Raw genomic sequence first — 22,157 nt, 5'->3', positions numbered from 1 at the left:
AACAAAACCAAAAACTGGTTCTTTGAGAAAATCAACAAGATAGACAGACCATTAGCCAAACTAACTAAAAGGCAGAGAGACAGTAGTGAAAGCAACAAAATCAGAAATGAAAAGGGAGACATAACAACAGACACTGAAGAAATTCAAAGAATCATAAGATCCTACTTTGAAGGCATATACGCCACCAAATTTGAAAATCTAAGGGAAATGGACAATTTTCTTGAACAATTTCACTTGCCAAAGTTGAATGAAGAACATATAAACAAGCTAAATAGTCCCATTTCCCCTACAGAAATAGAAGCAATCATCGATGGTCTCCCAACCAAAAAAAGCCCAGGGCCAGATGGTTTCAGTGCAGAATTCTACCAGACCTTTAAGGGCGAGCTAATACCGATACTCTTCAAGCTACTCCAAAAGAAAGAAATGGATGGAAAATTACCAAATTCATTCTATGAGGCCATAGTCTCATTGACACCTAAACCTCACAAAGACTCAACAAAGAAAGAGAATTTCAGACCAATTTCTCTTATGAACATAGATGCAAAAATACTAAATAAAATACTTGCAAAACGAATACAGGAGCACATCAAAGATATCATTCATCATGACTAAGTAGGCTTCATTCCAGGCATGCAGGGATGGTTTAATATACGGAAATCCATCAATGTAATCCACCATATAAACAAACTGAAAATAAAAAACCACATGATCATCTCCTTGGATGCAGAGAAAGCATTTGATAAAATCCAACACCCATTCATGTTTAAAGTTTTAGAGAGATCGGGGATACAAGGCACTTTCCTCAACATAATAAAGGCTATATACAGCAAGCCAATAGCCAAAATCAAAGTAAACGGTGAGATACTCAAGGAAATTCCTCTAAAATCGGGAACAAGGCAAGGCTGCCCACTCTCTCCATATCTCTTCAATATAGTACTCGAAGTTCTCGCCAGAGCAATAAGACAACAAAAGGAGATCAAGGGTATCCAAATGGGAAAGGAGGAAGTCAAATTATCCCTCTTTGCAGATGATATGATAGTGTACATAAGTGACCCTCAAAACTCCACCAGAGAACTCCTAAAGCTGATAAACACCTTCAGCAAATTGGCTGGATACAAAATTAACTCAAAAAAGTCTGTAGCCTTCCTATACACAAATGACAAGCTTGCAGAGGAAGAAATTAGGAAAACCACACCCTTCACATTAGCCACAAGCAATATAAAATATCTAGGAGTTACCCTAACTAAGCAAGTGAAGGACTTGTATGAAAAAAATTTCAAAACTCTGAAGAAAGAGATTGAAGATGACCTGAGAAGATGGCATGATCTTCCTTGCTCATGGATCGGGAGAATTAACATAGTAAAAATGGCCATCCTACCAAAAGCAATCTACAGATTCAATGCAATCCCTATCAAAATACCTACACAATTTTTTAAAGACATTGAAAGTTCAATTCTGAACTTCATATGGAAAAACAAAAAACCCAGAATAGCTAAAACAATCTTGTACAATAAAAGGTGCTCCGGAGGAATCTCCATACCTGATCTCAAACTGTACTATAAAGCAATAGTAATTAAAACAGCATGGTACTGGCACAGCAACAGGCTGGTTGATCAGTGGAATCGAATGGAAGACTCAGATATGAATCCACACACATATGGTCACTTGATTTTTGACAAAGAAGCCAAATCCATTCAATGGAAAAAGGATAGCATCTTCAACAAATGGTGCTGGTCTAACGGGAGGTCTATGTGTAAAAAAAATGAAACTGGACCCATATTTGTCACCTTGCACAAAACTCAAATCCAAGTGGATTAAAGACCTCAACATAAAACCAGAGACACTAAGCCACTTAGAAGAAAAAGTGGGAAAGAGCCTGGAACATATTGGCACAGGAGACAACTTCCTGAACAGAACACCAACGGCCCAGGCCTTAATGTCAACCATTAATAAATGGGACCTCATGAGGCTGAGAAGCTTCTGTAAGGCAGGAGACACTGTCAAGAGAACAAAGCGACAGCCTACAGACTGGGAAAAAATCTTCACCAACCCTACATCTGACAAAGGTCTAATATCCAAAATATATAAAGAACTCAAGAAATTAAAAACACCAAACCGAATAACCCAATTGAGAAATGGGGCTTGGAACTAAACAGAGAAATCTCAACAGAGGAGTATCAAATGGCTGAGAAACACTTAAAGAAATGCTCAACCTCCTTAGTCATCAGGGAAATGCAAATCAAAACAACTCTGAGATTCCATCTTATACACACCAGAATGGCTAGGATCAAAAATTCAAGTGACACCACACGCTGGTGAGGATGTGGGGAGAGAGGAACACTCCTTCATTGCTGGTGGGAATGCAAACTAGTACAGCCACTTTGGAAATCTATCTGGTGCTATCTCAGAAAAATGGGAATAGGGCTTCCTCAAGACCCAGCTATTCCACTCCTTGGAATATACCCAGAAGACACTCCAGCACACAACAAGAAAATTTGCTCAACCATGTTCATAGCAGCCTTATTCATAATCGCCAGAACATGGAAACAGCCTAAGTGTCCCTCAGTAGAAGAGTGGATAAAGAAACTGTGGTACATATACACTATGGAATACTACTCAGCTATTAAAAACAAGGAATTCCCGAAATTTGTGGATAAATGGATTGAGCTAGAAATGATCATAATGAGTGAGTTAACCCAGAAGCAGAAAGAATCAAATGATATATACTCACTTATATCTGCATACTAGCCCAAGGGGCATGTCCCACAAAAGCCTTCACTTACCAGGAAACTGGGACAGAGGGGAAGGCATCCTAATGGGACTCTAAATGAGATACGCATGGGAGAACAGCAAAATAAAAGGATCCAGAGGGTCCTAGAAATCTACAAGTAGAACAATATGATAGGCAGATTTGGGCCCAGGGGTCCCGCTCAAACTAAGGCACCAGCCAAGGACAATACAGGAGGTAAACTTTAAACCCCTTCCCAGATCTAGCCAATGGTCAGAATATTCTCCACAGTTGAGTGGAGAGTGTGATACAACTTTCTCACATACTCTGGTGCCTCACATTTGACCATGTCCCCTGGAGGGGGAGACCTGTTGGCACTCAGAGGAAGGACAGCAAGTAGCCAAGAAGAGACTTGATACCCTATGAGAATATATAGGGGGACGTAATCCCCCTCAGGAACAGTCATAGGGGAGGGGAATAATGGGAAAATGGGGGGGGAGGAATGGGAGGATACAAGGGATGGGATAAACATTGAGATGTAACAAGAATAAATTAATAAAAAAAAATAAAATTAAAAAAAAAAAGAAAGCAAGTATTGCAACAATACTCTAGGAGGTGTGCTGTTCCATTCCTACCAGTTTTTGATGCTCAAACTCTTCTAAAATATAACATCTGTTTTGTAACATTTTAAAGTGTAACTGTAAAGTTAGAAGGTCGGTTCTAATATATCTGTTGAAGTCATCAATCCTCTTTTTAAACAGCCACCTTGGGAAGTCATAAATTTGTTTTGGTGAGGGCATTAGCCAGTGATTGAAATCCTTCTTTCCAAACTGAACTCTGATTCTACAGAAATCAGTTTCATTATCGTAGATTCACATTATTTTTAAGTAGAAATTGTTACCCAGTTCCATCATCTATGTACTTTAAAACTTGGTTTATTATCATTTTTGGCTATTTCCTAAAATGACAGCAACCTAAATTTCCAAGATTAAGTGCACCTGGAAAGATCTAAAACATGAGCTATAGAACACTTAGAGAATTCTAAAAGAGGAATTTCCCAAAATTCTAGGAGATTGTCATTGTCTTTTAATAAAGATAATAAGGAAGATAAGATTCCTTTGACTATACGTATTTCTGGTATGCTCTTTTAAAAATCATCACATGTCACCCACTGCCTAATGCGTGATAAGTACTGTTTCACCTCAAGTCTGTATTTTATGGTGTATTTGTACCTAGCTTTATTTCTATGCTATTTGCTTAATGTCCTAACTCATATTTTACCTCTATCTAACTGAACTTGATCTTAGTTTTGAAGAAGCATATACATTCAATATATCTTTTTATTTTTGCCTCATATTTTGAATGAAATGCTTGAAATCTTTCTGGATATAAGGCCATTTAGCTATTCTTTGAGTGATGAGACATAAAAAGGCAGAAGAGACAAAGAAGATAAGACAGAAATACTCTGATTATTATCTAGCGATGTTTACTTCAGTGATATGCAGGAAATATTCATTCATTCATTTATTCATTCATTCATTTATTCACTCTCAACCATGTTTATCACAGAAGGTTCTAGCCCCTGGAGTATCAACAAAAAGAACCACACAAAAAGCTTAGTCACTCATGGTATTGTGCTGTGACAAAAAGAAGCCCTAGAAATGTTAATTATCTCCTAGACTCAGGTGGGGGACTGTCTTAATCGTAGATAGACTACTATCCTGGAATTTACTGTCTATTTCTTTTTAATCATTATTGATAATGAATATCATTCAGGAAGGAATACAAATCTTAGGGAATAAGCAGATATTTCTTTCTTTGACTACAGGGAACTGATTCTTTCATAGAAATAAATTAAAATGGTTGAGTTCAATTTTCTTTTCACAAAGCTATCTTGATTGCCAGTCACAAACTCTGTGCTTTTCTAAGTACAAAGTGATTGTTTGCTGATTTGTTGTGCTATCTTCTGAACTATTGACAGCAAGATGTCCTTCAAGTAATTATGGGTTGCACCTTTCCATTTATTGATGCTGTCAGAACAATCAGTGTGATTTTCACACACACACACACACACACACACACACACACACACACACACACACACACACCACTATATAATAAATGGAAACAAAGGCACAGAAATGTTTAAAGCAGAGCCCCGATGAAACATGGGAAAGTTTGGTAATATGGTAACTATGGATAACAGTGGTCCATAAATTAAGCCAGTATCAGTTAGATTGTTGTTAAGTAAAATGAAATTTTTACTAATTAGAAGGTGAGGTAGTTTGATTGGCTCCTATAGGCCCATAGGAGTTGTACTCTTGGGAGGTGTGGCCTTGTTGGAGGAAGTATGTCACTATGGTGGCTATACTCAAGCTATGCTCAGTGAGATACACACCCTCCTGCTGCTTGTCGACCAAGATATAGAATTCTCAGCTCCTTCTCTAGCATCATGTCTGCCTTCATGCTGTCATATTCCCTGCCATAATGATAATGGACTAAACCTCTGAAACTGTAATCCAGCCCTAATGAAATGTTTTCCTTTATAAGAGTTGCTGTGGTCATGGTGTCTCTTCACAGCAATAGAACTCTTAAGACAGAAAGAAATGAGAGTCCTTATACATTTTATTTTGTCTTAAATGGGAGACTCCAGGGGATATTTCACTAATGGCCACTGAAAAATGCACTTATCTTTTCTTATATATAATGTCAATATACAGGCTACGTAGGTCACATTCATTTAAATGTCTGTCCATATATTTCTTTTATGCAAGTTTACTTTAGTCTTGCCTACTTTGGCAGGTTCCGAAAGGGTAGGCTTACTGTCAGTATGGTTCACTCCAGGTGTGATATTCTTTTTAGACAGGCAGCATTTATTTATATATTTATGTGTATATTTTTGAGTAATCATCTTACACTTTAGTTCAGGCTGGGTTCGTTATATAGCCTAGGCTTGCTTCAAACTCACAGCAACCTTCCTGCTTCAGCCTACAGAGTAGTGGCATTATAGGCATAAGCCACCACACCTCACTTAGCTAAACACTCTTAATAATAAGTTAAGTGCACAGAACACTTAATATGGATGAGGCACACATTAACTATATCTTAGTGAAAACTGGGCAATTAATTTAGTGTAAATATTAGCTCAGCATATAATATACAAACAATATTCTTCAGTTTTCTTTATTTGTAGTTTGACCCTTTTTAAATAGCTTAAGTAGCTGAACAACTTCATGTGCAGAGGCAAATTCACATATAGGTGGGTGTAGTAAGAATTTCGGACTTAAAAAACTCAGTTATGTTCTGTTAATATGTTTTTGTCTTAATCCTTAGGGGTGAGATATGAGGTTGCTTCAGATTGTATACAGCTGCCAAGTATGCTTTGTCTAATGGTTTAGGAGGGGCATGATTTTTGCCTGCTATAGACAGTTTACATTTGGAATTCTGGGGCCACTTGAGGGGGTATAAATTCCAGAGCCCTGAGAGGGTGCAGGGGAAGCGGGTGCAATGTGAAGAGGTGGCTACTGCTCACCTTGCTGCTGTAGTTTGTTATTGTGCCCAAAGAAAGGAGTAGAAGAAATTGGATATCCTGTCTGCAAAGATCAAATTTGACCCAAGGAACTTAAAGCCCCTAATCAGAGGAAGCAGCCTATAGAGATCTACACACCCTTTCTTGTCTATCTTTCTCTCCTAGCTAGTATTTAGAAGGGGTATGTTGGGGTGGGGAAGAGTGGTAGATATAAAAACCCAATAAAGTATCCAAAACGTCTGGTTACACTAAAGTCTCACTATTTAAGGAGTATATACATATCTGAAAAGAAATATAGAAAAGAATAAAGAAAAGATGTCAATGTTTGGAAGTGACAAACCACATACAAAAGATGGATAATTGATCTCAAGAACAAATGGATTAAGGAACAGAACTATATCCATGGATATGACATGGCTACTTACTTAAAGGGGAATTTTCCTGGAGAAGTCAGAATACTAGGTTCTGCAGTTATATTTTAAGAAGAAACTTAAAAAAAATACTACCGTACAGGTGGTAAAGCAATGGACCCAAGTCAAGAAAGTGCTTCCTATGAAAATTTTTACAAAGATTAGTTATTTAGCTGCAAAGATGTACAGAAAATATGCTAGAGATTTAACTCATGAGATAAACCCTTGAAGGATTGCTCAATTTTTATTCTAGCATATCTTGTTTCCATATATATATATATATATATATATATATATATATATGCATATGCCTGAGCCATTATTTAATAAAATAGAAAAATAAAACTAACATATGATATCTTATCTCCTTCTTGACATTTGAGGAGCTGTGTATTCAAACTCTAGCTACATTCCACAATGTAAAACACATCTCACTTGTGATTATGTCTTTTAACATGACCTAGATCTGGCCTAATACTACTGCTTACTTAGTGATGGGAATATCCTTTGCTTACTATGCTAATGATCTAATGCCCTCTCCTTTACCTTCCTCCTCCCGAGGTAATATGTCATTATTTATAGAGGAATTTTCTGGCCTCACTATGAATCTTGTTTAAGTTGCCTTATTTATTGGTGGAGAGGGATTTTTTTGCCATTAGGCTTGACATGTTGGGCAAATATCTTGCATGAGGATTTAGGGAGTTTACAGACACACTGGGTTTTATATCTTGTACAAAATTTTGCAATAATAAATGTCATATTTTAGACTTCTTTCAATGTGAACTTCTGAACTAAATATCATGGATATTCTTGTACAATGAAATATCAGTGTTACTTTCTCCACTTTGTGTTTATATTTAAGCATGCTAAAAGTAAAATTGGAACTCTTTATAACTAAGTAATGGAGAATAACTAGATTTTATCATGTTTACCATATTACTATTTTACTTCTTTTCAAGTAAAATAGAGAGATATGGGGAGCTTTGTTTCCTTCATAGTGTCTTAAAGGAGTATAAAAGTCACAGAACCAGAAAGACACGGGACTCCAATGATAAAGGAGGCTGGGCATAAGGGGGAGTTTGTTGGTTCTCTCCTCTAATCCCAGCACTTGGCAAGCTGAGGAGTTGAAGGTCCGTGTAGGATACAAATAGAGCAGGTTCCTGGCCAGCCGAGGCTATAGAGGGAGACTGTCACAAAACAACACACACACACACACACACACACACACACATACACACACACACACACACACACAGCAGGACTATATCCCATTGATAATTATGTGTGGTTATGAGTAAGGACAGCTATATTCATAAAACAATACAATCTGTAACAGTGAGCAATTAATTTTCCATGTTGTGCAAAACTGCACATAGATAATAAACAATACATAGCAGAGAAAGTAGCCATTGAATATAATCTTGAAGAACAATGTTTGTTCTAAGTGGAAGACAGGTTGTGAGTATGTTGATGTGCTGGTTAGTTTTTGTCAACTTGATACAAGCAAGAGTACCTGGGAAAAAGGGAAACAGAATTGAGGAACTGCCTTCAGCAGACTAGCCTATAGGTATGTCTGTGGGCATTTTCTGGATTAATGATTGATGTGGGAGCACTCAGCCCTGTGTGGGTAATACCATCCTTGGGTGGGTGATCATGGTATCTATCACAGAAATGGTAAACTAGAACAGATGGCATTCTATCCCGAGAACACTGATTGGGTTAGATTTCCAAAGACTTTCTCTATGGGCAGTCACTCAAAGTCTTTAAAAAGAGCAGTATCCTAAATATATCTATAGTTTGGGGAAAAAACTATCTTAAAGCAGCATGAAATCAGTTTGGAGAGTGATAACAGCAAACTCAGGAAAGTTAAATTATACTGCAGTAATATATAGGAGAGATGATGAATACTGAAACTAAGGTATTTAAGATGAGGCTCATGATAGGATGGATTTGAGAAACATTTTATAGCATAAACAATGTGCACTGGAGTCTGAAGCGATGTCAATAGTGAGGAAAAAATAAGGTAACAGGATGTGTCATTCACCAAAGAGAATATAGGAGGTAGTTAGGAAAAGCTGTAAAAATTTACATTTAGAATATACTGAGTCTGTGGTGGTTGTAGTGATTCTACCTTGACGTATAAGGTAGAAAATAAATTTGAGTAATTTGAGTCTAGAATTGAAGTTTAACATTGCAACATAGAAAATCACAGGAAAATGTACTACCCAGAAACGTGTAATATTTCAATCAAACTGTTAATGCTATTATACCCATATTAAGGGTTATATTTAAGATTGAAGGAAGGAGACCATCGTCTCCCTTTCAAGTGGTGATATTATTATTATGTTATCAGATCACATATCTATCTTCAACCCCAGGAGATGTATTTTGACTGAAAATGAAGACTAAGAAGCATTATCTTCATTGTGGTAACTGATCGTTCTGGTGGTCAACAATGTATGTATTCTATGTTGTAATGTGAAGTAGGGAACAAATGGAGTATGAACTCTTTACTGTACACCTGTTATACTAAAGGTACCAAATGCCCTTTGTCTCCATGGAACTCATCAGCTAAACTGATCCCACCTCTGCCAAGAAAATTGCAAGTTCCCATCTTATTAAAAGTGAACCTCATTCTTAAGAGGGACTTCACTTGAAAGGTAAAATTCAAGAGATTCTCTGGTTTCTATGAACTCCTTTCTAAGAATTTCCCCTTATATTCTTACTTTTAGGTTTCTAACATATTTTTTAAAGTAATAAGAATTGAACCCAGAGCATCCTATATCCTACTCAAGCAATCTATCCAAACACTACACTCTTTTAAATGGAATGAGAGGAGTAGTTACTATTTTTAGCTGTGTGTATCAGGCAGCCGATGCCTCAGTTATACAGCCCTGCCCCTCTAGTGGGAGAGCAGACATGGACAAAATAGAAGTAAATGAGCTCTATGCAAGTAAATGTGCATCTATGCAAGTTTATTTACAAAAGCACAGGCTATTCCCAGAAGGATGTCATGTGAACAGTGAAGATTGGAAAAGTACATTTCCAGTTCACAACAGGTTTATCATTTTTGGAAACAGATTAGAATTCCGGAACCAGAAAGATAAGACAGCCGTACATACAGTAGGTGTTCTCTCAGAGGTACAAGAGAGGCTGCCTCAAGTATTTCCACTGTTAGCTGGCAGTAGTGCCAGAAGTTCTTGACAGAATCTTCTGGATTAAAGGACATTCCTGAAGGTAAAGGGCATGCATGCAATACTAAATGAGTGACACATTACAACTGCATTAGTTTACTTATCAATTTGCTGACAGTTAGCAGTAAACAAAGACCAGGGGAAAGGAACTCAAGATGAACTCAGGGCCTCTGTAAGTTACTTATAATTTTTCATACTTTTGGCACTAAAATTTGCTTTTACACCAGTACATGCTTGTGATACATCTTTGCTTTTGTTAGAGCTTCTTTTAGAAATCCATTTGGAGAACTTAATGCCTAACCTCCTAAATTTTGGCCACCCGATGAAGACACAGATGGCGAGAATTGAACTGTGTTTTTAAACTATTACTTGTATTAGCAAAGTATTGTTTTTGTTTTGTTTTCTATTAATAAGGAAAAGGTTTAAATGTGTAGTTAACATAAGCAAAAATTTTAGAAAATATATTAGGAAAGGCATATGCTTATCTCACAGTTTTCCTCCATTGTTAACCTTAATCTTTGTCTAAAAGCAGGCACTCACTGTACCATGTTAGTAGGTGAAGTTCCAGTTTACATATCCCCTAGATGACAGAAAATACTCTTAAAATTACTCACACCAAAGGACAGAACCCTTGCTAGGACTCTCTTCTTCTCAATGGATAGAATTCATATGTATTTCTTCTATGCCACATAGATTACATACCCAGTTGTATAAGATATGCAGGAATATTATCTAACTGTAATGAAGAAAGTCTCCCAAAAAGAGATATTTCATGATATGTGCATTTAAGGGGAAATTTATAACATAAAAATTAAAATATTCATTTAAAATTCTCATGATACAATGGAATGTTTTAACTAAGTGATGCAGAAATTGTTCATCTATTATTAGTTGGCCATTCTGTTTGGCATGTTTTTTCTTTCCATAGTACTTATGTTCTGTGATACAAAATCACTTTCCCTGATTGTGTTTATGGTTTCACTTTAGGCCATTATAAATCACACTCCATGAGAACAGAGTTTTATTTTTGTTGTTGTTGTTGTTTGTGTATTTTAATGTACTAAAGAAAATTAGAGCCACAGTATCCAGGTCCAGGTAAGTGTCTGTAAAAGTAGGCACACAATAAATAATAGGTGAGTGAATGAGAAAAAGGGAATAAGCATGTTAGAAAAACAGAACTACCTTCTGCTGAAGATGAACAAGAAGGGATATTGGGAAAGCAAATATCTAATGCTTTCTATTTGCATATTTCCCAAGATAACATCGTTATTTAAACTAACGTTAGTGTCCCTTTTTACAATATAATACATTCATTTCTTTTTTGGCATTGCAGAACTTTATTTTTTTTTACAAAAATTAACCACAAATTTTTATTTACATTCATTTTGCTCACAACCTTGAGATTTATTTAATATAACATAGTATATATTCACCTAGTTAGAACCCAGAGATTTTTGTGTTTTAACAAAACTATGCAAGCTTCAATCTGATATAATTTTAGAATATTTTTAAAGTTATTTCTACCATTGTCTTCTCTGAGTTTTTTCATCTTTTTTTATTAAATACTATACTTTTTACATATACATTTGCATTATTACACATTTATACAATAAAATACCTACAGCAAGAAAACTTTTTATTACCTATAATGCTTTATTTTATTAGTAATAAAATTATATATATATATACACAACACACAAAAGTAAATGTAAAATTTCAACTAAACTTTTGTGAGTGTGTGTGAAGAACTTTTAATAATACTCATCAGCAATTTATTTTTGTTCCCTATTTATCTATGCCAGTTTTTATGGTAGCTAGCAAAGCACTGGCTTGAGATGGTTGCAAATTCTGTGTAACCACAAACTCAGAGACGAGGAATCATTTTATCTACAGGGTGAATCTAACATCTCCTTAGTGAATTTAGAGTACCTTTAAAAGTAACTGGCTTCCCAGAAGGTCCGATGCCAACACCCATTGGCTATAACTCAAACTTGGCCAACAGAATCTGAATGAAAAACCTTCATAGATGCTTCTGGGGAAATTTTTCTCCCATATTAAATGGGAAAAGTCTTAACCTCGTATATAACATTAAAGCATGTCCATATGATACCTAGATTAAGTGGGTAGCCACTTTGTAAATGCAAGTCAAACTTCCCACGGTAACAAAACAGAATTTTTTAAAAATAATTTTGATTTATAGATATCAATAAGCCACTGAATCAACTGCCCTCCTTCCATATTTCTTATGCTATAATACAGCAAAACTATAGGCTTCAGCCAATTTTTAACATGTTTTCTCTCATTTGGCTACCAAAAGCATCCAGAACCACCATAAAAAAGAACAAATACCAAAACATGATAGCCTGTTCAAAAGCCAAGAGAAACCAATTATTTTCAAATATAAAAGTACTCAAGAAAAATATGTATATTCATAAGCAGTTACAGTAATGATTATAAATAAATCTCAACTATTTCTTAAAGACTGAAACTCTAAAGGACTATTTAAAATGTATTTGATCAGTATTCAAACAATTCACAATTTTTGAATATATTCTACTGTTAAGTTCCAAATACACTATCAAAAAACATCCAAATGAGTAGTATATATTAAACAGACTTCATCTTATACTTTAAAAATTTTAAAATTTATCACCATCATCATCATTTTTCTTTTTGAGACAGGGTTGCTCTATGTAGCCTTGGCTGTCCTGGACTTGCTTTGTAGACCAGGCTATCCTTGAACTCACAGAGATCCTCCTGCCTCTGCCTCCTGAGTGCTGGGATTAAAGGTGTGGGCCACCATGCCTGGACATCTTAAAGTTTTATTTATAAGTCTTGTATTTTAAGGTAAAGAGCCAGTATCTGTGGAAATGTTTTCTGTTAGATGTTACATAATCAGTGAGGATGATTTATGACACTAAAGGTAGCTAATATTCAAATTAAAGTTTCAAGATTGCTGGACTATCAATTTGTATGTTCTGTCTAGGGTGGCATATTGCTTATGAATATAATTATATTTATAGTTACATCTACATTTTAGAATGAGGGGACCTGGTTAAATAAGCCTAACTGAGTCCATGACAGGCTTCATTTTCTCACTGAGCCAGCCTAAGCCTAAGTTTCTGTTTCTCAGAAATAGAGACTTTAGTTACAGAAAAAAAATTAAAATTCATTTTAAATAGTCCTTTAGAGTTTCAGTCTTTAAGAAATAGTTGAGATTTATTTATAATCATTACTGTAACTGGCCAAGACATCTGGCCAGGGGAGATAAAGTTGTTCAAATGCTGGTTTAAGCGGGGCCCCTAACTCATGACTAACTCTTGACTTGGCACCAGCCAATCCCCAGTACACCCATACCCCTGTTTCTAATTTACACCAATGGAAATAAAGATGACCTATCTGTATCTGGAAGTCCCCTAACTGGCCTTAAAAGAGTCATGGCGCTCACCTCCTGTCACCATTTGGTAAAGTGGCTGATCCCTGCATGCAGGACTCTTACTTTGGAGAAATAAAAACACTCTTGCTATTGCATGTATGAGTGGTGCTCCCTGAGCAGCAATTTCAGACTTAACTGACCCAGCCTGCCGGAGTTCGACTAATGCTCAGGAGGAGAATTCTCCTGTATAGGGACAGAACACAAGATGAGAAGAAGGGAAGCAAGTCTTTGATCAATGCCTGTTTATTGAAAAATTTCACAGAGTTTTTATAAGGCAGGGGGCAGGGAAGCATATTGCTATGGCAACCCAGCTGCAGGCTATCTCAAGTTGTGAGGAATTCCAAACAGTTCACAACGTCCTGCCACATCGAATATTTTGCTATCTTTATCTAATCTTACTGCTAAACTACAACAGGGTGGCTCCGTCTAAATCTTATCTTTAGTCTAACTGCCGAACCATGACAGGATCAGCTGGTTTCTGGTAAATGGCAGACTGCTGGAGAAATAGGAACCTAGGCTCTGACAAGATGGAAGAACATAGGCCATATAGCCTGTCCCCTACACTTAACAAGATAATATTTTAGTTTTCATACATTTATAATTTATATGATGTATATGCAATTGAGGGAAAACAAACATATAATTTCAAAGTACACCCTAGTTTCAGTAAGTTTAGGCCATTTGTGCACTACTTGTGGAATTTGAAAACTAAAATACAATACCACCCAATTGAGTACCCTATCAGGTAGAATGAGGATTAAGAAGATTCCTCAAGGAACACTTTGAGCAACTTTCATTTCAAGTGCAAAGATTTAAATTGCTAGTTGATTTATTTCCAGCTTTTAAGGAATGCCATTCATTCCTTGGTTTCCCCCCTAAAGCCTCATCAAGACTACTAGACAAGTCTGAAAGTCATGAAAGAGTTCTGTAGAAAGCAAATCTAAGGAAGTATGTCAATACAAATAGTAGTTGTTTCATTGATTTACATTCAGAATTTTAGATGTAACGAGATAGGAAAGATGCTTTCTTCAAGGCTGCCAAATACAAATAGGCAAAACACTATGAATGTAACATTTATATAATTCCTGATTGTTTTGTGGTTCTTCTTGCTGTAGGTAGTTTATTGTATATAAGTGATGATATAAATGTATATGTAAAAGTATTTTATAAAAAATAAAGGAATGAACTATCAACTTAAAAAAGAGATTATAACATGGTTTAAATATTTAAAACAAGAAAAGGCTTAAGCATATGATTGAAATTTGGATCAAGAAGAAGATGTGAGGAAAACCAAAAACAACAATTCGCATAGATTTATTCAGGATACCTATTCTCATTTTAAATCACAGCATTATTTTTGTTAGGGAATTTTTTGTAATTGCAAGTTTTTTTATTATAGTTTTCATTTATAAGCAGACATGGTAGTTAGGTAAGTAACAGTTTTAATCAAAGGGCACAGCAGGTACTGATAACAGAGTGCTAAGTCAATGCCAGTCTGAATAGGCTCAGGTTGCCAGCCACCAATTATTGATTTAAGGATCCTTGTCTTGAGGAAGCATGATGGGTGTATTGTATAGAAAACAAAAAGAGAAAGCAGAATTTTAGTGATGTATTTACAGGTGGCTCACAATGGCCCTAATTATCAGCAGATGTTGGTAAAAGATACCACCATCAAATGAGCCAATTAACATTTTTTAAAATCTCAACTGAAGACTTCATCAATGGTAATACTCACTGAATTTTGATGGACATTTTCACACAGGTATAGCAATTTTTCCAAGTTAAGCATTTTTAAGATTTAAGTTTTCATAATACATTCTGTCTATTTTTAAGACAAACAAACTCACACTTTACGATATATATGTATGCCTGGAAAGATATATGGCAAGGTATTAATGGTGGTTATATTTTGGAGCGAAGCATCAACTTTCTTTCAATTTTGTCTATCCTAATTTTCTTTCAATTTACATATGTATTTCAAAACGTATGTACATACATACGTATTTGGAAAACACCCGAACCCAGATATTTTGAATAAGTATTTGAATTTATCCAGTACAGATTTTGCCTGTGAATTTGGATTTTTTGAATGATAAAAACAATGATAAAAATAAAAGTCCTTAGCAGGTAACTCTTAAACAGTTTTTGACTCAAGCATACTGATATTCCTTTGTTGAGGGAGACCATTCTGCATATTATTGGCATTTGTCAAGTGATGGGCTTTACCCACCAGATGGCATTAGTACCTACTCTTTAGATGTGGGAACCAACAAAGTCTTCAGACCTTGCCAAATGTCCCTTGGAAGACAAAAAAAATCACCCTTGGATGAGATCCACCAGCCTAAATTAATACCGTACAAATCAGTCATTTGGGGTTGTTTTTGCTAGATAATCTGCCTCAACTGCCCTATTGTTCAGTACAGCTGTCAGCCTGTAAGAATTAATTTGAAGTTTGGTTACTGCTAAGCTAAGCATATGGTGGATAACCTCTAGATCATAATAATTAGCTGATAACTACTTCTCTGGTAATAAAATTGTTTTTCCACTTTGAACTCAGCATGGAGCTCTAGGAAATAATATATATTTACCACTAAACTTAAACATCAAAAGGAGGTTGAGAAGAGAGAGAGAGAGAGAGAGAGAGAGAGAGAGAGAGAGAGAGAGAGAGAGAGAGAGAGAGAGAGAGAGAGAGAGAGAGAGAGATTCTTTGGTTCTAAAGGAACAAAACCTGACTGTACCCACTTTGCATTGCCCCCCACTGAGAGTCTTTCTTATATCCCATAGAATGAACACTTATTCCTCCTGGGCTTACATGTTTCCTCCATGCACATAACCTAGCTCATGATTTTTCCCACTGGAACGGAGTTCCGGAGGGCAAGCATTTTCAACTTATCATCTTTGGAGGTTTGGATTCATTTAATGGTTTTTGTTTGTTTGTGCTTTGAGACAGAGTTTCTCTGGGTAACAGAGCCTTAGCTGTCCTGGACTCACTCTGTAGACCAGGCTTGCCTCCAACTCACAGAGATCCATCTGCCTCTGCCTCCCAGAGTGCTGGGATTAATGGCACCACTCCCAGCTCATGTATTGTTCTCTTAATTCATTAAATCATCCATACATAGCCTTAGTCATTAGCACCTTAAGTAATCCATACAAGGGAAATATAGAAACTACCCATTGGGACTAAGGAGATGGATGAGTACTAGGGAAGCCTGCTGGAGGAAGTGATTTGAAAAAGTTGATCAGCAACTGAAAGAGGTAGGAAGCAGGGGAAAAGGAAAATAGGGACATAAAAATTGCTCAGTGGGCAGGATTCTAAGCAGTACTGCTTTGAACTGGCTTATACAGTGGCTAGGGAGGCTTTTCTGATTAAAGATTGATTAGTGAATAAACAAACAAAGATGAAGCAGAATGAAAAAAATGAGCAAGTTGAGAGGTAGAACTGCTTGCACTAAGCTCAAGGATTTTCCAGTTCAGGTAGTAGGAGGCATGCTTTGACAGATACCAAGAGGCCTTAAGACTACCTTGGCCACTCTCAGAACCCCTGTGAAAGGTCAACTTATTCCCTGTATTGCATATCTTATAACTCTCCTACTTCTTGGACATAACTCAATAACTTATTTATATTGGAATACTTTTAAGAAAAATTCTATGCAGCATGTTGTCAAAACTGAAGATGCTGCATTTTGTACAGTTTCTAATTCTTATTGCATTATAATAGGAAAAGAGAATTTAAATTGATTTTGCTAATATTTTAGAATTAACTATAACTCTTCAGTGTTTAAAGGGCAAATTTAGCTTGTTATATACAATTCTGACATTTTTTGGAAATATTTTTAGAAGCATTTATGATACTTTTCTGTAATATTAATAAAAAGTACATATATTTAGAATCTATTTAAAAAAATTTTTATTAATTTATTCTTGTTACATCTCAATGGTTATCCCATCCCTTATATCCTCCCATTCTTGCCTCCCTCCCATTTTCCCCTTATTCCCCTCCCCTATGACTGTTCCTGAGGGGGATTTCCTCCCCCTGTATATGCTCATAGAGTATCAAGTCTCTTCTTGGTAACCTGCTATCCTTCCTCTGAGTGTCACCAGGTCTTCCCATTCAGGGGACATGGTCAAATGTGAGGCACCAGAGTACGTGTGAAAGTCATACCCCACTCTCCACTCAACTGTGGAGAATGTTCTGCCCATTGGCTAGATCTGGGTAGGGGTTTAAAGTTTACTGCCTGTATTGTCCTTGGCTGTTGCCTTAGTTTGAGCGGGACCCCTGGGCCCAAATCTGCCTATCATAATGTTCTACTTGTAGGTTTCTAGGACCCTCTGGATCCTTCTACTTTGCTATTCTCCCATGCTTCTCTCATCTAGAGTCCCAATAGGATGTCCTCCCCTCTGTCCCAGTTTCCTGTTAAGTGGAGGTTTTCGTGGGACATGCCCCTTGGGCTAGTATGCAGACATAAGTGAGTATATACCATTTGAGTCTTTTTGCTTCTGGGTTAACTCACTCATTATGATCATTTTCAAATCAGTACATATTTTTATAGTGTTGGGGAATTTGAGTATTCTTTAAACTATATGTACTATTATTACATAGTCCTTTAGATCTTTTTGTCACAATGGCTAATTTTCTATACAAGGAACATTCATAACAGGAAAAAATAGGACATCTAGTTCTAGCCGAAAGTAAACAATCAAACAGAATACAACAGCTGATAGCTGACATCTTTCCGTAAAGGACAAAACAATTGATAGCTGTATATCAATCATTCTAGTCTTTCTGACACAGCTGGAGAATGAGGAATTCTGGTCAAATATTCTACTTAATAGAGTTACCATATATTTTATATGGAACTCCTATATTCAAAGAGGTGGAATAGATCAAAATACACTGAAGGCTATGTTGCTAGCACGGTCCCAGATGAGCTCAAAGGGAATTATCTGCATGTATGTGATTAACTAGAGGGAGTTTGTAGGCTCTTAGGGCTCTATTTGTATGGCAGGATGTATGCTGGCATTTTATTTATGCCTGGCTTTTAGGAAAAGCAAGATATAAGCTTAGATGACTGAACAAAAGAAAGAGAGCAGTGAAGGGGTTTATGGTATTAGATTGTCCTTCAGGTATCTAGTACTTAAAACATTCTTTAAAGCCTCTAAGGAGAAGGGGATCAGGAGAGAAGGAAAAGGAACTGTTTTTATGAAGATTCATTTGAACTTTGCTTGGTTAAACAAAGTTACTTGGTTTCTTACTAAGCCCACCATCTTTTGTTGTTATTCTTTTAAAAACAATACAGCATTCATTCCTCTTTAAATTTAAATTACCTTTAATGAAGGCTGCCATATTTCTGTGCATTACAATTTAGTCTTTTGAGTCTAACTAAATGAAGATGCTTGTTTTGGTTTTCCAGTTATAGTTTAAACTCAGAGTAGATCAAGGCCTTGTCAAGAGGATGATGGCACAAGACAGGTGATGACTCTCAAAATTAAGTGTCTCTTCGGCTGGAGAAATGCTTCAGTGTTTATGTGAACTGACTGCTTTTCTAATGGGCACAAACTGAGTTCCTAGAACCTTCATGGTGGCTCACAACCCTCTAACCCCAATTCTAGGCTTCTGAGGGCACTAGTTATACAAGCAGTGTACATCTAGGTAAAGCATTTCTACACATAAAATATAACGCTTTTTAAAAATTATAAAAGATAAATGCTCTGCATTAAAAATTCAAGTAATCCATAAGTGAATGAGGTTACACAGAGATCTTTAACAGAAAGTTTAGATTTTTTTCATCTAGAATTAATGCAGTTTCCTATAATATTTCATAGACTTTGAACAGCAGCTTTTCTATTTTTTGGTTTGTTTTGTAAAATTAAAGGGTGATACTGGCATTGTGGTGTATCCATATTATCATAGTACTAAGGAGGTAGAGGCAGGAGGATCAGAAGTTCAAGGCCAGTTTAGACTATACAATTAATTTGAGGCTAGCCTGTACACATGAAATCATGTCTCAAAACAAAAGTTCAAAGTTTAAAAGAATCATTATTAACACAGATGGAAAACTATTTCTGAAAATGACATACATTTGGCTTTGACTATTATACTTCCCTCTAGGACCAACTAAGCTATCTTAACAATTACAGGTTAGCCTGTCAGGCTTTCTCTAGTATTGATCCTGAATTGCCAACATTTCTCTCTGTTCTGAAAAGCTCTAGCATTTCTTAGGAACCCATCGTTGTCTTTTTTTGCTTCTACCATCTATATTTTCTCTCTAACGTAGAAACAATACAGTCATTATTACAGTTTGGCTGAGATGGTAGAGCCCCAAACTAATATGGTGTCCATAAGGTTAGAAAAAAAATCACTGAGACAAAAATAAATGCAGAAGTAGCATCATTGTACAAGAACATAAAACCCCATGACTACCTGATGCCATTTAGTCTCCTAACACTTCACCATTTTAATGCTCATGTAAGAGTTGTTGCAAAGTTTCTTTATCAAATAAACACTTGCACATATTTGTTCTGTTGGAAGGAAAATCTGCTGGGATGATTAATAGTTATGAAAACATCTTGTTAAATTCTGCCAATGCATTTAACAACTTTTCAAAGGTTTATCCCTATATTTTTAGTATATGAGGTATAGAATGAGGACATACAAAACAAATATTTATTGAGTGCCTGTGTAACATATTGTTTATTAAAAAATATACACACAGAAAAAGCAGCAGGAAATTGACAGATTTAAAAGAGAAAAGAAATATTTTCTATAATTCATTCGAAGCTATGAAAGTTATTGAAGTAAAATACTTGCCTCAAACACTTTTCCAAGAGCTGAAATTAATTTTTATATTGTATTATGGTGACACATATAAGGCTCACTGGTTTTGAATATTCTATTCAAAATATCTCAAAAGAAAGCATTTGTGCAGTCAACTCTTTGAACTAGTAGAGTGACTGAAGCATAAAGGAGAATAAACAACAAAAAAGATGTTTAGACAGTACATAAATATGGAATTGACTTCATTCCATAAAACACTCAATTTGAATTTAGGCGTTATTAATTAATCTTAAGACATTTTGGAACTGATGAAATCTCAGGGAAAAGAACTAAAAAGAGTCTATATTATGAATTTGGAGAGGTGTCTACATATATATTACCTACAATATACTCACTAGCTTAATGATAGACAATATGAATGATATTAGCTAATTTCTTTTTCCATCATTTGACTTTGAAAAACTTGAAAAGAACTTAATCTGTAATGTTAGCTCCTTTTCTTTATTTTTGTATTTCCTATCTTTCAGAAGATAGCACTCTCCAAGGAAGATTCTTTTTGGTATGTGCATTTTGTTTATGCTACACGTGCCAAATAGATCTCCCAAGATGAAAGTCTGAGCTCATTTGGAACTCATTTTTGGTAGCACATGAATCAGAACTCTTATCTTCTTCTCAGCACTACTGGTATTTTATTGCTTCCATCTATAGTCCAATATGCTTTTAGTGCTAAGAACCCTGAGGCTAAACACACAGAGCACTAAGAAAATGGGAACTTGTAGCGATTCCAATTTTTGTCTCTCTTTCGGGGTTCTTCTTTCCTCTGAGAGAGTAAAATCACTTTAAGCTTACCATGAAACAGGAACATGGGGGGCATCAGTGATGGACTGAAGCCGGTGATGTTGATTTAGGAGTCTTTGACTTATAGGTCAGGTGTAAAACCCTTAAACATGCTTGTCAAAGTCTGCTCGTCAAACTCCTATGGATTTTTCCAGATTTTGCTCAAATGTCAAGGTCCTCATGAAGGCTTCTCTGTCCACCACAGGCAGAATAAGGTACTTCCTAGTTTGTATTATTACTGCATTCTAACACGTTACTATGTCTGGAGACAGTATATTCTAATGCATGTTCTGGCCTATATTCATGGAATAGAGATAATTTACTTATTTCCTTTCATTTCTCACTCAGCACATCAAATCAAGTGGATTCTCAATAAATAAATGAAACAATGGTCAGAGAATGAATAAGAGCATTCATTTACACATTATAGGTTACTGACAATCAATCTCAGAGAGGTTACATGAACAAGCCAAGTTCAAGACTGCCAATAAGTTTGCATGTGAGTTAAGTTAGCCATAATAAGAGATTAACAATAATAATGAAAGAAATCAATTATAACAATGTGTTATAATAAAAGTAATTTAAAACCATTGAGCTGTTTACCTATGGGAACTTTCAGTTATTTATTGAAATCTATAATTTACTTAAACTGTGGAAAATGAAACCACAGGTAAGAGTGTTACTTGTGTGTTTATATATGCATATTACTTTTATAACTTTAAAATTTTAAAAATGATTTGACTACTTTTTCTGAACTCTCTTATGGTGAGTAGATCATATACTAATTATGAGTGAGCTGAAAAACTAACAATGTATCTTCATTAAAGGTCAAAGAGTAACCTTAGCCTTTATTATCAGCAAATATATGAAAAGCAATTATGGTATTTATGAAAGTTTGGTGTAGTCTGTACTACTACCAGAGTTGCTAGTGCAACTTCTGAGCTTTGTATGCCTCAAGAACTAGTGAGAAATAGTTCCTCCAAGACTATTTTTTTAAAATATATTTTATTAATTTATTCATATTACATCTCAGTGGTTATCCCACCCCTTGTATCCTCCCATTCCTCCCTCCCTCCCATTTTCCCCTTACTCCACTTCCCTATGGCTGTGACTGAGGGGGACCTCCTCCTCCTGTATATGCTCATAGGGTATCAAGTCTCTTCTTGGTAGCCTGCTATCCTTCCTCTGAGTGCCACCAGGCCTCCCCATCCAGAGGACGTGGACTATTCTTACTTCGCAAATTGTCTA

General features: G+C 35.9%; 1 protein-coding gene across 3 annotated transcripts in view; it reads right to left on the bottom strand.

The window, feature by feature from the left end:
• Window positions 1–22,157, bottom strand: part of Diaph2 (diaphanous related formin 2) — a 730,565-nt gene that overhangs the window by 198,725 nt on the left and 509,683 nt on the right. The window lies entirely within an intron of this gene.

The sequence above is a fragment of the Acomys russatus genome, chromosome X, assembly GCF_903995435.1.
Source record: "Acomys russatus chromosome X, mAcoRus1.1, whole genome shotgun sequence".
Taxonomy (NCBI): domain Eukaryota; kingdom Metazoa; phylum Chordata; class Mammalia; order Rodentia; family Muridae; genus Acomys; species Acomys russatus.
This window is presented reverse-complemented; position numbering and strand designations above follow the sequence as displayed.